General features: G+C 41.3%; 1 protein-coding gene and 1 pseudogene across 3 annotated transcripts in view; both read left to right on the plus strand.

Annotated features, from left to right (window-relative positions):
• LOC139545852 (cGMP-dependent protein kinase 1-like) overlaps positions 1-9,291 on the plus strand; it is a 29,203-nt pseudogene extending 19,912 nt beyond the window's left edge.
• A 208-nt stretch (positions 9,292-9,499) lies between these two features.
• acsl2 (acyl-CoA synthetase long chain family member 2) overlaps positions 9,500-18,479 on the plus strand; it is a 28,317-nt gene continuing 19,337 nt past the window's right edge. For 2 of the 3 annotated variants that reach the window (XM_071353178.1, XM_071353181.1), the window contains exon 1: positions 9,500-9,624. The gene's annotated coding sequence lies outside the window, so the exon portion shown is untranslated. The remainder of the gene's footprint in view (positions 9,625-18,479) is intronic. The other variant, XM_071353179.1, reaches the window with a different exon arrangement.

Genomic DNA, 18,479 nt, shown 5'->3' on the forward strand with positions numbered 1-18,479 from the left:
CACTATGATTATTATTCAGTTGACAATGATATATTCAGTATTTGCTGCATTGTGTATGTATGTTTAAATGTGTGTTTAACAGAAGGGAAGATGGAGGTGACGAAGGATGCCAAGAAGCTACTCACAATTGAACCAGGAAAAGTGTTTGGGGAATTGGCACTCCTGTTCAACTGCACACACACCTACAAGTACTGGAGCGTTGTGCATGGAGTGCTGTGTAGCGTGGTTGTTCTATTCTATTGTAATAACAGCTGAAGTGAATATAAAATGTCATCCAGAAATCCTTTCTTTTGCTGTGTTTGGATGGATTTTTCATAATAATTATTATTCAAGAGAGCAGAACAATCACAGACCAGCCTATTCACAGCTGAGTAGATCTGGTGCAGAGGGAAGTACTCTAGAATTTCTCATCAAAATATATTTTTCAAATAACATCACAGCTTTACATGCTCCTCTCTGAGATGTGGGGAATACAAAACACGTCTTGCTTTGGCTCATAAAAACTCATCTCCTGTCTCAGGGCTCCCACTATTTATACCCGGTCCTTGGAAATGGAAATTACTGTATGCTAATATGTAAAATGGTATATCAACACATTTTATTTGATTATACATTATTTGATCAATTTCACAAAATTTTTCCTCATGACCAACCAAATATCCCCTCAATGAGAGCTATTATTTCTCAGTGGCTTTAACTTGATTTTCTCAATGGAAAATGAAATGTGTGCTATAGCTACACTGTCTGTGCTCAGCCTCTGCTGCTCACATCTGACTTGCTTTCACAAAGAAATAGGTTGACGAAATGGAAAGAATCAGTGCAAATTTTAAAATATTTTTTTCCCTTCACAGTGTTTCCTATACACTTTTCCTCTGTGCATTTTCTCTTTCAGTGCAATGATGCTTTCCTGATTAATTGTATAGCACCTTTATCTTTCAGTCAATCCCTCTCCAATTCCCTCTCTCTGTATATCCGTTCTCACAGCAACAGTTCAGCAGTTCTTTCTTCCATATCCACTCCACCCATTCCTTTCCCTGGCTTGGCACTGACCTTGTTCTCCTGGCTGACTTGAAATGACTTTCCCTTTGTTGCCATCAGAGAACATCAATAAAGCTTCCTCTCCTGTGGTCTGACTCACTGTGACTGCAAGAGGTTCTAGTGAAAAAAGGAGTTCATGGTTGCACAGGATGTTCTTCCCAGAAAATGGCAGAGAGTATGACATAAAAGGGTTAGACAAATATCTTAGAATGCTCTATTAGGTGTCAGTTGACATTCAGGTTTTAAACTCAAATATACTGTAGCGATCCTCACTATATGAGCCACGTTACAACACCCACCAAGAGGGTTAATCCTATTTGCGTGATACATAGGGTGTTTGCCTTTCAAGCCAGCAACCCTGGTTCACTTCTCTGCCCTGCTGTTCGCTACAATTACGTACCATATAAAGATAACAATGTCATTGATTTCACACAGCAAGTTAATTTAGGGACTTAAATAATGACATGATTGGTAAGAATTCAGAGGAGCATTTCTCAAGGTTAATTAACCCCATTTTGGAATGGAATCTTCATAGTTGACACAGTATGCACCTATTTACACCTCTTTCCTGTATGTGACCTATTCCTTACTGTTATTTCATTGTCACTATTAAATTCATTAGTGTGATGTTTGCAATGTAATCTAAGCGTGTAGTGTCTATTGTACAGTAGAGAGGAAGTACTAGAAGGATTGGAGTTGTACGGTTAGTACAAGACAGAGGCTCCTGTTTGACGAAGCCCTGCTGAATCAATTCTTCTGTTTCATTATAATTTAGAACATCTCTGTCAGAGTTCCATTCCTGTCTGGCCAAATAACCAACAATGAAAGAGAGGAAGGCTGCATGGAGTAATATGATCTAGAATCTGTCCTCCTTATTCCCTTATCCACAACACCTTCAGAGAAAGGAACACAAACACTCAGATATTCCTTAAGAGTAGAGGGAACATTTCTAGTACTGTTATCTGACTGTGTTTCTAAGAGGGAAATGGTTGGAGAGCATCATTTGCAAACACAGCCTTGACAGGTGCTGCATCTATTTACAGAGTTAAACATGTGAAACAGAAGACATTTGCTAAGTCCCCTGGATCCTTTCACAGCATTATAAGACTGCGTTTAAAAATATATATTTGTATTTTACCTTTATTTAACTAGGCAAGTCAGTTAAAAACACATTTTTATTTTCAATGATGACTTAGGAACAGTGGGTTAACTGCCTTGATCTTGCAACCTTTCGGTTACTAGTCCAACACTCTTACCACTAGGCTACCTGCCACCTTTGAGACAATGACTTATCATTGACCCAAGCCCAGCTCAGTTAATCCTTACCATTGTGTCGCTGAGTTGTCATGATGCTTCAGAAAATGTACATTATCCCAGGGGCATTGGAAGACACAATGTAAGTAACCTAATTAATGTCCTTCTAACTGCCCTGAATGCCTCCGCTGATCCTACAGCTATTGTATGTTGTAATCATGTGCCTATGAACCAGAGTTATATTGTTAGCATTGAGGCTGTGTGCCTTAGTAGGAAGTCTACTTTGTGCAGCTCACCCTGCTCTAAGATAAATAACATGAGCATGTCTACTTCTGCTAAGCTTCCCAGCAAAGCAATGAAAACAATCAAGTATCCCAGAAAAGTGCTAAAAATAGCCCATGTTAACATATGTAGCTTAAATAAAGGTTCATTTAAAAAAAATATTGGTTCACACACTTCACCACAGTGTTTTCCAGTCTATATAATATATGATTATAGATGTGTTGTTGTTTATTTTATGTATTGCCAAAATAAAGGTTCAATAAAATAAGTAATACACTTGAGTTCTTACTGGTGGCAAAGACTGACTACAAAGACACCACATTCAAGTCCTCCATCCCCCACTTAGTCTGACTGCTGCTCTCTCTGGCTCCACAACAAACCCCCGCCCGGCCATCTAGAGGTGTGAATACCCAGCCAGCCTACAAGTAGAGGATGTGCTTTAAGTGCTAAGTGCTTTACAGCAGAAAGAGACTTGGGATTTGGGACCAGCAGCACAATGATGTGTAGAGGGTGTTCTAAATTCTGTAATTGTAAATACTGTTTTTTTTTATTTTTACTTTGGGTGGTTTGTGATGTGTTTTCTTATGACATTAGATCAGTGTTGGCTGCTAACTTGGCCCTTTTCTTAAATATTTCAATTCTGTGTTTGGAGACATTGGATCAGCATTCTTGTTGCATCTCTTGTTAGTACATTTTATGGAGGCAAGCTAATGATCCATAATATATGACATTCCTGGGAGTGTGTAAACTAGTTTTTTTATTAGCATAGCATTTTGTATGTTTTCTATAGTTATATTCTTGAAATGGATCAATTAACCAATTCGCCCACTTGGAGGCCACTTGGGTACATTTGGGCAAATCGTGAAGGACACCTAGGTGACTTCATACTAAATGTCATGTAGCTTGCTCATTCTTGAATTTATCAGTCTGAAACTTTGCACATACACTGTTGCCCTCTTGTGGACACCATCTAAATTACCTGTGTGACCTTTCTCTTGCATTTCAAAGATGATGGTACAAAAAAAATACAAAAAACCTGTTGTTTCTTTCTTAGTATTTTCTTTTACCAGATCTAATGTGTTATATTCTCCTACATTCATTTCACATTTCCACAAACTTCAAAGTGTTCCCTTTCAAATGCTATCAAAAATATGCATATCCTCGCATCAATGCCTGAGCTACAGGCAGTTAGATTTGGGTATGTCCCTCTAGGCAAAGATTGAAAAAAAGGGGCTGTGCCTTAAGAGGTTTTAAGGAACCTTTTGGTCCTAGACTTGGCGCTCTGGTACCGCTTGCCGTGCGGTAGCAGAGAGAACAGTCTGACTTGGACGACTGGAGTCTTTGACAATTTTTTGGACTTTCCTTTGACACCGCCCAGTATATACAGTAGGTGATGGATGGCAGGAAGCTTGGCCCCAGTGATGTATTGGGCCGTACGCACTACCCTCTGTAGCGCCTTACGGTCAGATGCCGAGCAGTTGCCATACCAGGCGGTGATGTAACCGGTCAGGATGCTCTTGATGGTGCATCTGTATAACTTTTTGAGGATCTGAGGGCCCAAGTCAAATATTTTCAGCCTCTCGAGGGGAAAAAGGAGTTGTCGTGCCCTCTTCACGACTGTCTTGGTGTATTTGGACCATGATAGTTCGTTAGCGATGTGGACACCAAGGAACTTGAAACTCTCGACCCACTCCACTACAGCCCCGTCATGTTAATGGGGGCCTGTTCGGCCCGCCTATTCCTGTAGTCCACGATCAGCACCTTTGTCTTGCTCACATTGAGGGAGAGGTTGTTGTCCTGGCACCACACTGCCAGTTCTCTGACCTCCTCCATACAGGCTGTCTCATCGTTGTCAGTGATCAGGCCTACCACTGTTGTGTCGTCAGCAAACTTAATGATGGTGTTGGAGTCGTGTTTGGACACGCACTCATGGGTGACCAGGGAGTACAGGAGGGGACTAAGCATGCACCCCTGAGGGGCCCCAGTGTTGAGGATCAGCATGGCAGACGTGTTGTTGCCTACACTTACCACCTGGGGGCGGCCCGTCAGGAAGTCCTGGATCCAGTTGCAGAGGATGGTGTTTAGTCCCAGGGTCCTTAGCTTAGTGATGAGCTTTGTGGGCACTATGGTGTTGAACGCTGAGCTGTAGTCAATGAACAGCATTCTCACATAGGTGTTCCTTTTGTCCAGGTGGGAAAGTGCAGTATGGAGTGCGATTGAGATTACGTAATCTGTGGATCTGTTGGGGCGGTATGCAAATTGGAGTGGGTCTAGGGTTTCTGGCATGATGGTGTTGATATGAGCGATGACCAGCCTTTCAAAGCATATCATGGCTACTGACGTGAGTGCTACGGGGCGTTTACTCAGTACTTTGTTGAAGCACCTTTGGCAGTGATTACAGTCTTAAGTCTTCTTGGGTATGACACTCCCATTCTTCTCTGCAGATCCTCTCAAGCTTTGTCAGGTTGGATGGGGAGGGTCACTGCATAGCTATTTTCAGGTCTCTCCAGAGATGTTAGATTGGGTTCAAGTCCGTGCTCTGGCTGGGTCACTCAAGGACATTCAGAGACGTGTCCTGAAGCCACTCCTGCGTTGTCTTGGCTGTGTGCTTAGGGTCATTGTAGTGTTGGAAGGTGAACCTTCGCCCCAGTCTGAGGAGGTTGTCATCAAGGATCTCTCTGTATCTTTCTTTCGATCCTGACTAGTCTCCCTGTCCCTGACGCTGAAAAACATCCCCAAAGCATGATGCTGCCACCACCATGCTTCACTGTAGGGGTGGTGCCAGGTTTCCTCCAGGCGTGATGCTTGGCTTATAGGTAAGCCAAAGAGTTCAATCTTGGTTTCATCAGACCAGAGAATCTTGTTTATCATGGTCTGAGAATCTTTAGGTGTCCTTTGGCAAACTCCAGGTGGGATGTGATGTGCCTTTTACTAAGGAGTGGCTTCTGTCTGTCTCCCTTCTCCACAGAGGAACTATGAAGCTTTGTCAGAGTCACCATCGGGTTCTTGGTCACCTCCCTGACCAATGCCTTTCTCCCCCGATTGCTCAGTTTGGCCAGGCGGGCCAGCTCTAGGAAGAGTCTTGGTGGTTCCAAACTTCTTCCATTTAAGATTGATGGAGATCGCTGTGTTCTTGGGGACCTTCATTGCTGCAGAAATGTTTACCTTTCCCCAAATGGTACCCTTCCCCAGATCTGTGCCTAGACACAATCCTGTCTCGGTGCTCTGCGGACAATTCCTTTGATCTCATGGCTTAGTTTTTGCTCTGACATGCACTGTCAACTGTGGGACCTTATATAGACAGGTGTATGTCTTTTCCAAATCATGTCCAATCAATTTAACCACAGGTGGACTCCAAGTTGTAGGACATCTCAAGGATGATCAATGGAAACAGGATGCACCTGAGCTCAATTTCGAGTCGAGTTTCATAGCAAAGGGTCTGTATACTTATGTAAATAAGGTATTTCATTTCATTTTATTTTTAAGGTGCAAAATTCGCTAAATAACCTGTTTTCATTTTGTCATTATGGGGTATTGTGTGTAGATTGATGAGGAAAACAATTAGTTTAATCATTTTTAGAATAAGGCTGTAACATAACATAATGTGGAAAAGGTGAAAGGGTCTGAATACTAGCCGAATCCACTGTATATTGTGTTAGTGCTTGTTATAAGCATGTATGAACCTTTATTATGTCTTATCATAAGGCTTATAATATGTTTTGTTTCTCTATCTCTCTGTTTTGTATTTTAATGAGCCATGATCCAAATGAATCATTACGATGTATTTAATTTGTAATTTGTAAGTCGCTCTGGATAAGAGCGTCTGCTAAATGACTTAAATGTAAATGTAAATGTATTTAACCTTTATTTAGAACCAGTAAAGCAACATGGGTAACTCTTCTTTTCCGTGTGAGCTGGTCAGAGGAAGATGCAGCTCTCCTCTTCAACGTGTCTCTTCGGGATTTCCAGGTCATATGCAATCTAGTAGAGGGGGAAATCGGTCATTCTGAGCTGATGAGTTGGGAGGAAGTAGTGGGTCAGGCTTGAAAATGTGTCAGTAAATCCCATTGCATTGTTATTGTCTAGTTTCCAACATTTATTTTAATGGATAGGCCCACATGTTGACGTTGTAGTTGATGTTTTTATACTTTTCTCAGGTACAGCTTGAGACCAATATTAACTGCCTTTTCACCATGAGGGTGTTGAGGAAGCATCAGATTCTTATGGTTGGTCAACAGGAGCGCATCCTCAGGGAAAGACACATCCTCATGGCAGCACATAGTCCATTCATCGTGAGGTATGCTCCCACCCACCAGCCTAACATACCTCAATATGATCGCGGGTTATAGGCATTGTACCTTAGGCAATGTTCCCGCGTTCGCAAAGATCCCATTTACGGGAAATGCTGCATATATCAGATCAATCGGAAATTGACTTTAAAAACCGCAATGCCTTTAGCCTACGATTGGATTGAAGCCCTGCCCTTATTTTAGACTGGTGAACTCACTATATGGTTATCAACTGGACAATACCTGTGTCTTCTTTGCCACCGCTAGGCTACACCGTACCTTCGGAGATGCGAAGTGCTTGTACATGCTGGCCGAAGCTTGTCTAGGTGGTGAGCTTTGGAGTCTACTGAATAACAGGTACTGCTAACGGCAGTACTGTCTACATATTATGTTTGTATATTTTACAGTATGGATTTTATAACGGAATTTATAGGATTTGAATACTTCTCCTAGGGAACAACATCGGAATATCCCATGAAACTTTCTGATCACTATTGTGCTCTTGCTTCTACATTTCAGAGGCTCGTTTGATGACAGCAGCACATGTTTTTACACTGCCTGTGTTGTTGAGGCCCTCATCTTCTTGCACCACAACGATATCATCTACAGGGACTTGAAGCCTGAAAATGTAGTTCTGGACCAGTGCGGATATGCCAAAGTGGTAACTTAGAGACTACAATTCCATTTGATGCATTTTTAATCCACCCAAGATGAAGAAAGGGGGCATCCTTATAATAATATAGTAATTGTCAATTTCGTACATAGTTACACAAACAAATACAGTACGTCCAAAGGTTACAGTTATATTATCATACATAGAACTGTTTCACTTTGGAAAATCTATGTTATAGATCCATTGAGATACCGAAAATCCATATTTATCACGTTTCAGGTAAGTCCCAGATGCAGACAACTTTGAATGAATAACAGTTTATTAATCCAACAGGGGCAGGAAAAAGACAGGTCAAGGGCAGGCAGGGGTCAGTAATCCAGAAAGGTGGGGCAAAGGTACAGGACGGCAGGCAGGCTCAGGGTCAGGGTTGGCAGAGGTCAGTAATCCAGAAAGGTGGGGCAAAGGTACAGGACGGCAGGCAGGCTCAGGGTTGGCAGAGGTCAGTAATCCAGATAGGTGGGGCAAAGGTACAGGACGGCAGGCAGGCTCAGGGTTGGCAGAGGTCAGTAATCCAGATAGGTGGGGCAAAGGTACAGGACAGCAGGCAGGCTCAGGGTCAGGGCAGGCAGAAAAAGTCAAAACCGGGAAAAACTAGAAAACAGAAACAATCAAGAGACAGGAACAGAGGGAAAAACGTTGGTAGGTTTGACAAAACAAAACGAACTGGCAACAGACAAACAGAGAACACAGGTATAAATACACAGGGGATAATGGGGAAGATGGATGACACCTGGAGGGGGGTGGAGACAATCACAAAGACAGGTGAAACAGATCAGGGTGTGACAATATTCATAACTTGACTGTGCTTTGCCTTTCCTAGGTGGGGTATGGTTCTGCTAAGAAAGTGGGCTTGGGAAAGAAAATGTGGACGTTCTATGGCACGCCTGGCTATGTTGCCCCTGAGATAATCCTAAACAAGGGCCACAGTGTATCTGTAGATCTCTGGTCTCTGGGCGTCTTCGTGTTTGAGCTGCTGAGTGGAAGGTAATATTATTAAATAGTCTATTTCTCTCCAGAGTGTTTTGTCCCATTTTTGTTCTCTGTCATCTCTAAGTCCTTCTACTTGATGTCCCTTCTCAATCTTTACCTTTCCAGTCTCCCATTCTGTGGCCCTGATCCTATGAATACGTTCACAGCTACCATCCGTGGGATTGATCTGGTTGAATTCCCTAAAACCATCAGTAAGAGTGCCTCAAATCTGATCAAGAAGCTCTGCAGGTGTGACACAGCTAAGCCATACAACAATGACTGCATACAGACATTCATTGTATCATACTACCTCAGCAATTAGTTGTGTGTCATGATGTCTCTCTGTCCTGGTCTCTCAGGAACAACCCCACAGAGACTTGGGAATCATAGAAATGACTCCAAGGACATCAAGAAGCACAAGTAAGATGGCTGAAATGGGTTCCTGGGTGGTGCAGCGGTCTAAGGCACTACATCTCAGTGCAAGAGACGTCACTGCAGTCCCTGGTTCAAATCGAGGCTGCATCACATCTGGCTGTGATTGGGAGTCCCATAGGGCGGAGCACAATTGGCCCAGCGTCGTCTGGGTTTGGCTGTGGTAGGTCATCATTGTAAATATGAGTTTGTTCTCGACTGACTTGCCTAGTTAAATAAAAAAGATGGAAACATCAGACTGTGGCACTGTCATCTATATAGCAGCAGGTTTGTTATCTTGTTCTTTCTTTCAGGTGATTTGAAGGTTTCAACTGGGAAGGACTTCACAAAGGCACAATATCTGATTATATGTAAATAGACAAATACATAATTTGAGCTTCATCATGTGAATACATTCAACATTTGGTTGTTAAATCATAGGATGTTTTAGAGCAGTTTAATTAATAGAACAATGTAATCACCTCCAGCATGTTTTTAGTTGAGATACAGTGTGACGCGCTTTACTCGTTCAATAGCTTTTTCTCTCACGATACTTTTTTCAAGCTGACGTCAGTCAAAGAAGAGGGGTGGTTAGGGTGTAGCATGGGGTAACACTTTGGCATGTGGTGGCGGGTGAGTATTTCGCTTCTCATGCTGAAGTAGGGGAACACAATTTGAAGAACATTGGGTAATCTACATTTTACTCAGGTAAGAGGCGGTAACTCGAGACTTGTAAAACTATTTCTTTAAAGGTATTGGGAAAGTTCTGTACTCGCTACAAATCAGCTACAGTATGTAATTGTAACGCACTAGTAGTGACACTATTATTGGATACAAAGTACCCATCGTGGCTTTGTTATAACACTGTTATAACCTGTTCATCATTTCCATTCGATACAAGCTTTGAAACGTTTTGACGATTTTGAATTGTCCTGCTGCATTTTATGTCAATGGAGATAGAGGTGTCGGTTCTGAAGATGATGCATGTTGATTTATATATTTGGCATGGATGGGACAGAAATACGATTTTCGACCTCACCTCACCGACCTCACCAAAATGGTTTTAGTTTTAACATTGTGGCCTTTTGTTTTGTAAGCTACAGCATTGGGCAAAACTCCAATATCTGCACAGTAACTAAAAAACACTCTATTCTAAACTTTGCAATGCATGGTCAAAAAAAAGTCAGTTTCAAGGAAGGATATATATGTACTTCAGCACGTCTCTGTACTTTTAACTGTAGTTTATGGTGTGAAAAAAACTGCACAACTATGTGGTCGTTCTTTTCCCCAAAACACACGTAATTTCTATACGGCTTGAGACCCATGACATTTGGCCAGCTGGACCAAACCCATGTATAGCTTGAGTTCTTTGGAATTCCTAATTTTGCAGTTCATGCTGTACAGTCACTATAAATAATGTCTGGCTGCATGTCCCTATGTGTCTGCTTTGAGTTTGTTTTTGCAAGGGCTTTGTGCCTTTGCCGTAATCTTGAAGGCTATGTCTGTCTATGGAAACCACGGGCAACGTGTTGAAAGTTGTTCCATGTTGTTGGAATGCACAGCCTGGGTAGGGCTGAGTTGGCACACTGGTAGTGATGGGTCGTTCGCGAACGAACTGCTGTTTTCGAACGGATCTTTTTGGTGAACGTCGGGAACGGAATTGTATCTGTGACAGAGCCGTTCATTTAGCTCCCTGATTTGCAAACTGCTACTGCTGCTTTCTGTGCTCCAGACAGCTATTATTTTTAGATAAGTTACAAAAAACATTATCTGAAGATGGTAATTCCTCACTGCAGGAACACGTAGTGAGGAGAGTAGTGCTGAGCGATTAGTGCTTTTTGAGGTCGGTTCGATTTCGGTTCAATTATTAATAAATAAAGATTTTCGGTTTCGATTATTATTTTTTTAACATTAAATGCACTATGCATTATGTGGGATGAATGCTGTAGCAACACAGAATAAAACAATTAATTAAAGTCCCATGATGGTAGTGACTGTCCATGACTGCTTCCCTTATTAACCATCAGTTATTGTCATTACTATGCAACAGGGTTGGTTATAGTTCCATTTGCCAATGCATACATGTGCATTCGATGTTTATGTATTCCTATTGCTTGGTTGAATTTACATATCTATTAGATGTTATGCCATTGGCCATGTTTGCAGTCTGATCATGACATGCACTACAGTATTCTATTTTCATATTTACAATGTGTACGAGTTCACTATACATGGCCTGATATATACAGTGCAATCGGAATGTATTCGGGGGCCCTTCCCTTTTTCCACATTTTGTCACATTACAGCCTTATTCTAAAATGCATTAAAAAAAAAAATCCTCATCAATCTACACACAATACCCCATAACGACAAAGCGAAACAGGTTTTTAGAAATGTTTGCAAAAAATAAATACAATTACCTTATTTACATAATTATTCAGACCCTTTGCTATGAGACTCGAAATTGAACTCAGGTACATCCTGTTTCCATTGATCATCCTTGAGATGTTTCTACAACTTGATTGTAGTCCACCTGTGGTAAATTCAATTGATTGGACAAGATTTGGAAAGGCACCCACCTGTCTCTATAAGGTCCCACAGTTGACAGTGCATGTCAGAGCAAAAACCAAGCCATGAGGTCGATGGAATTGTCTGTAGAGCTCCGAGACAGGATTGTGTCGAGGCACTAAAATACTTATTTTAGGGCACTAAAAGAATTCTGCAGCATTGAAAGTCTCCAAGAACACAGTGGCCACCATCATTCTTAAATGGAAGAAGTTTGGAACCACCAAGACTCTTCCTAGAGCTGGCTGCTCAGCCAAACTGAGAAATCGGAGGAGAAGTGCCTTGGTTAGGGAGGTGACCAAGAACCCGATGGTCACTCTGACAGAGTTCCAGAGTTCCTCTGTGGAGATGGGAGAACCTTCCAGAAGGACAACCATCTCTGCAGCACTCCACCAATCGGGCCTTTATGGTAGAGTGGCCAGACAGAAGCCACTCCTCAGTAAAAGGCACATGACAGCCCGCTTGGAGTTTGCCAAAAGGCACCTAAAGGACTCTGAGACAATGAGAAACAAGATTCTCTGGTCTGATGAAATCAAGATTGAACTCTTTGGCCTGAATGCCAAGTGTCACGTCTGGAGGAAACCTGGCACCATCCCTACGGTGAAGCATGGTGGTGGTAGCATCATGCTGTGGGGATGTTTTTCCACGGCAGGGACTGGGAGACTAGTTAGTGTCGAGGGCAAGATGAACGGAGCAATGTACAGAGAGTTCCTTGATGAAAACATGTTCCAGAGCGCTCAGGACCTCAGACTGGGGCCAAGGTTCACCTTCCAACAGGGAAACGACCCTAAGCACACAGCCAAGACAACGCAGGAGTGGCTTCAGGATAAGTCTCTGAATGTCCTTGAATGACCCAGCCAAAGCCCGGACTTGAACCCAGTCGAACATCTCTGGAGAGACCTGGAAATAGCTGTGCAGCGATGCTCCCCATCCAACCTGACAGAGTTTGAGAGGATCTGCAGAGAAGAATGGGAGAAACTCCCCAAATACAGGGGTGCCAAGCTTGTAGCGTCATACCCAAGCAGACTTGAGGCTGTAGTCGCTGCCAAAGGTGCTTCAACAAAGTACTGAGTAAAGGATCTGAATGCTTATGTAAATGTGATATTTCAGTTTTCCATTTTAGAATAAGGTTGTAAAGTAACAAAATGTGAACAAAAAGGTCTGAAAACTTTCTGAATGCACTTTATATATATATATATATACAGTACCAGTAAAGAGTTTGGACACACCTACTCATTCCAGGGTTTTTCTTTATTTTAACTATTTTCTACATTGTAGAATAATAGTGAAAACATCAAAACCATGAAATAATACATATGGAATCATTCAGTAACCAAAAAAGTGTTAAACAAATCAAATTATATTATATATTTGAGATTCTTCAAAGTAGCCACCCTTTGCCTTGATGACAGCTTTGCACACTCTTGGCATTCTCTCAACAAGCTTCATGAGGTAGTCACCTGGAATGCATTTCAATTAACAGATATGCCTTGTTAAAGTTAATTTGTGGAATTTCTTTCCTTCTTAATGTATTTGAGTCAATCAGTGTTGTGACAAGGTAGGGGTATATACAGAAGATAGCCCTATTTGGTAAAAGACAAAGTCCATAGTATGGCAAGAACAGCTCAAATAAGCAAAGAGAAACAACAGTCTATCATTATTTAAGACATGAAGGTCAGTCAATGCGGAAAATTGTAAGAACTTTGAAAGTTTCTTCAAGTGCAGTTGCAAAAACCATCAAGGGCTATGATGAAACTGGCTCTCATGAGGACCACCACAGGAAAGGAAGACCCAGAGTTACCTCTGCTACAGAGGATACGTTTAATTAGAGTTAACTACACCTCAGATTGCAGCCCAAATAAATGCTTCACAGAGTTCAAGTAACAGATACATCTCAACATCAACTGTTCAGAGACTGCGTGAATCAGGCCTTCATGGTCGAATTGCTGCAAAGAAACCACTACTAAAGGACATCAATAAGAAGAAGAGACTTGTTTGGAAGAAGAGACATTAGACCGGTGGAAATCTGTCCTTCAGTCTGATGAGTCCAAATTTGAGATTTTTGCTTCCATCCACCGTGTCTTTGTGAGACGCAGAGTAGTTGAACGGATGATCTCCTTATGTGTGGTTCCTACCGGGAAGCATGGAGGAGGAGGTGTGATGGTGCGGGGGTGCTTTGCTGGTGACACCATCTGTGATTTATTTAGAATTCAAGGCACACTTAACCAGCATGGCTACCACTGCATTCTGCAGCCATACACCATCCCATGTGGTTTGCGCTTAGTGGGACTATTATTTCTTTTTGAAAAGGGACAATGACTCAACACACCTCCAGGCTGTGTAAGTGCTATTTGACCAAGAAGGAGAGTGATGGGAGTGCTGCATCAGATGACCTGGCCTCCACAATCACCCGACCTCAACCCAATTGAGATGGTTTGGGATGAGTTGGACCGCAGAGTGAAGGAAAAGTAGCCAACAAGTGCTCAGCATATGTGGGAACTCCTTGAAGACTGTTGGAAAAGCATTCTAGGTGAAGCTGGTTGAGAGAATGCCAAGAGCTAACCCTAACCCTAACCACCCTTTAACCTAAGTCCTAACCTTAACCCTAACCCCTAGTTTAGCTAACATTAGTGAGCTAGCTAACGTTAGCCACCTAGCTAGAATTCATAAGATATCATACGTATTACAAATTCGTACCATATGGTACATTTAGCAAATTCGTACCATATTGTACTTTTTGAACATTCGTAACATATTGTACGTTTTGCAAATTTGTCCCATACAATATGAATTGTAATCCGTTACACATCATTCAAAATGGGTGATGGACATCCACAAATGAATACAAACCATACGAAAAATAACATATCATACTAAATATAGAGTTTTGGTTTTACGTATAGAATAATCCAAAATGCTCTGAGACCAGGTTGCTAGAGGAGAAATCCTCATTCTGGTCTACGCAATTTTTTTCAATGTGTTAAAAATACTTCACTTTTTTTGGAAGTGGTTTAATTTCATGTAAAAAATGTATTTGAACTCACATTTCACGGTCTGGCCTAATAGTAGCCAACTTTTTAGCCTTTACATTAGATATGTTCTATTTTTCATGTTTTTTCATAATTTTTTTAAATTAAGCACTACTAAACAAAGAGCCGTTTGCGAGGGAAATGAATGGCTCTTTTAGGTGAATGGAGCCAAAATATCTGGCTAACCGATAAGACTCGAAATGCCCATCACATACTGTCCTGTCTCTCTCTCTGGTACAGTACAGTTAGACAGGGAAGCTACAGCTGTAGGATCTTAATTTGAGTCAGTTTGCTACAGCAGGATAATAATCCTGCAGCAATGCAGGACATGTGAATTATAATGTTGATTATAATTCATTATTATAACATTTTTGTTGAGGTTGCTACATTTTTCATAAGGGATAATATAGTCAGAAATGTCTAATTACAAACTTCAGAAGCCTTTTTAAACCTCAAATATACAAACATTTTTAAATTTCCTGTTTCAGAGAACAGGTTACTTTGGAGGAAGACTCTTGGACACTTGTCAGATGAAAACACAGGTGATTTGAAATGGTCACTGACTTGTCATGTTATGTTTGTTTTATTTACTGACCAGAGGAAAAACATGAAGTCAACAGGAGTCAAATCTAATTAAAGATTAGAGCTGTGACGATAAACCAAAAATGTGCCTGTCAATCATGTCAGACAGCCACAGCCCTCACAGCTGAACCTGTGAGTCTTGTGTGCTTCTGATTGTTTGTTTGCAAGTGTTTCTTGTTAATATCATTCCAAATACTGCAGTAATGTTTTGATATAGTCAACAAGTTACTTGGCTATATAAAATATCCTTATTAGGGAAAGCAAAAATATATTAATCACTGAAAAGCTCCATTGCTGAAAGCTCCTCCACCACGCACTTGTCTGGTTGAAAGCCTCCTCTCCCACCCTGCCTCCCGACACAAGCCTCTCCCAACTGCCTGGACCCCACCTTTCAGTCTGCTCCCGACTACCCAGGCCTGCTCCCCCTGTCTGGTACAGGTACCCCTGCCACTTGCCCCCTTCTCCCCCGAGCTTCGCTCACCACTCCAGCACCCACTTACATGCACACACTGTGGTCTCTGATTCAAATTGTATTCTTAGCCTGTGGACTTGTGTGGACTTTTACTCTGGAACTTGTATGCATTTAGATTTTTATTTGATATTATATTATATTGTTATTTTATTGTAGCTTATTTCTTGTAGCTTAGGCCTATTTGTGATTAGTGTGCAACTACCTAGTCCTATAGACCGGAGTCTTAGAAAACGTATGGTTATTTCTCACGTTGATCGATAGGCTACAAACAAACATGTTGCTGTTTCTGTTGTTCTGACTCTTACACTGAGGATGATGCATTTAGGGCCCGATACTAGGCCTGTGGCGGTCACAACATTTTGTCAGCCGGTGATTGTCAAAATCAGCAAATAATTGTCGGCCTCACGGTAATTGACTGCAAATTAACAAACACATTTAGCATCTCCTGGCTCTTGGAACATTTACATTTTTAAAAGTCTAATAATTTCATGTAATATAGCCTACACCTTCACAATAAATCCATTCCATTCTTTATTTTAGACAGGTCTAAAGAAACATGATGTGAAGAAAATGGAGTCTATTTCAGAAGAACAGAATAGCATACTCTGAGTTGTCCTTATGTTAGGTCCTGATCTGGCTATGCCATATGGTTGTGGGCTACACTAGTTAATTTAGCAGGCAAGATTCGCTTAGAATTGTGTGTAATGATTTTATATTATTTTATAGTATGAATAATACATATGAACAAAGCTGAATAAAATAAAAATATATTCTATATTTTCTCCAAACGATGAGGGAGTGCGCACATCCGGCTATTCTGTGTTGAGCGGTGAACAAAGAAATAGGTGTCTCCTATATGCTTAATGAGTTATTACTGTAACTTTAGTTGTTTCACAAACGTTGGGCTATATGTTTTGATTTTTAATACATTGCAAGGCTGCATGATGCAACTCTAAATGATGGTTTGAAAAAAGTTGCTTGAAAGGCATGAGCTCTGCTTTGTTTTTTTGCGCAGGCTGTACACACTCCAATAGTCTCTCATTCACAATTTGACAAGCACTTGATAATACCTCGAATTTCCCGGTGGCATCCCCTTTGTGTGGCCATAATGCACCCTAAAAAAATCCATCCCTTTTGCTGCCCTTCTCCCTGAGTGCTGCCTGCTTCGAAGCACCACGTGATCTGGTCTTTCTCACAGGCTACAAATGAAGACAGACACATGCAGGATGAAACTGCGCGCGTCCTTATCCAATTCCAAGGTGCATATTGAAGATATTAAAATAAATTTGCACATTTACTTAGTAGGCCTAACGAATAGCAAAAGCTCTAGCCTATGTCAATCTACTATCCCCCATAGAACAAAAGTTGACCTATTATATTCTGTGTGAGAAATAAATATTCCAAACATAGTCTGGAACAGTTGTGGGATGCGATTGTTCCCAAATGAATACGACCACTAGCATCAAAAAAATGTTTTTACGTAATGAGTCTGAACCAACAGATGAGAACGTTTAGCTTAAAATGTTGATAAAATATTAGGCTATTTCTTCACATATAAGCGCAGCAATGCGCACACGGCAGTAGGCTATAAGTGTGAATGTTCCACTAGTGGGAAAACACAATTATCAAAAATGCCCACAAATGTGATTATGCATGTAATGCTTTAATTATAAAGGTGCATTTTTATGGTGAAAATTATCTTCCCCAAACTTGAAACTCACTCGCTGCTTATTTATTGCAGTTAGGCTCTACACCCCTTGTAAAGCGGATTAATGTGCTTAATTTTAAGAAGTTATTTGGACACTGTAGTTGTCATACAAACCTTTTCAAAACATATAGGCCTATGGGCTGGGCTACATGAGGTGTGCGGCTATTATATATATATATTTTTAAATATGGCATTGTTTCTTGCCTTAAGCGGGCATCATACACAAGTGATAATACAGTTGAAGTCGGAAGTTTACATACACCTTAGCCAACTACATTTAAACTCAGTTTTTCACAATTCTTGACATTTAATCCTAGTAAATATCCACTGTTTTAGGTCAGTTAGGATCAGCACTTTATTTTAAGAATGTGAAATGTCAGAATAAAAGTAGAGAGAATTATTTATTTCGGCTTTTATTTATTTTGCCACAACTTTGGAAGTATGCTTTGGGGTCATTGTCCATATGGAAGACCCATTTGCGACCAAGCTTTAACTTCCTGACTGATGTCTTGAGATGTTGCTTTGATATATCCACATCATTTCCCTTCCTCATTATGCCATGTATTTTGTGAAGTGCACCAGTCCCTCCTGCAGCAAAGCACCCCCACAACATGATGCTGCCACCCTCGTGCTTCACGGTTGGGATGGTGTTCTTCGGCTTGCAAGCCTCCCCCTTTTTCCTCCAAACATAACAATGGTCATTAGGGCCAAACAGTTCTATTTTTGTTTCATCAGACCAGAGGACATTTCTCCAAAAAGTACAATCTTTGTCCCCATGTGCAGCTGCAAACCGTAGTCTGTCTTTTTTATGGCGGTTTTGGAGCAGTGGCTTCTTCCTTGCTGAGCAGCCTTTCAGGTTATGTCGATATAGGACCCGTTTTACTGTGGATATAGATACTTTTGTACATGTTACCTCCAGCATCTTCACAAGGTCCTTTGCTGTTGTTCTGGGATTGATTTGCACTTTTCGCACCAAAGTATGTTCGTCTCTAGGAGACAGAATGCGTGTCCTTTCTGAGCGTTATGATGGCTGCGTGGTCCCATGGTGTTCATACTTGCGTACTATTGTTTGTACAGATGAACGTGGTACCTTCAGACATTTGGAACTTGCTCCCAAGGATGAGCCAGACTTGTGGAGGTCTACAAATTTTTTTCTGAGGTCTTGGCTGATTTCCCAATGATGTCAAGCAAAGAGGCACTGAGTTTG

Source organism: Salvelinus alpinus, chromosome 19, assembly GCF_045679555.1.
Source record: "Salvelinus alpinus chromosome 19, SLU_Salpinus.1, whole genome shotgun sequence".
In the NCBI taxonomy this organism is placed as follows: domain Eukaryota; kingdom Metazoa; phylum Chordata; class Actinopteri; order Salmoniformes; family Salmonidae; genus Salvelinus; species Salvelinus alpinus.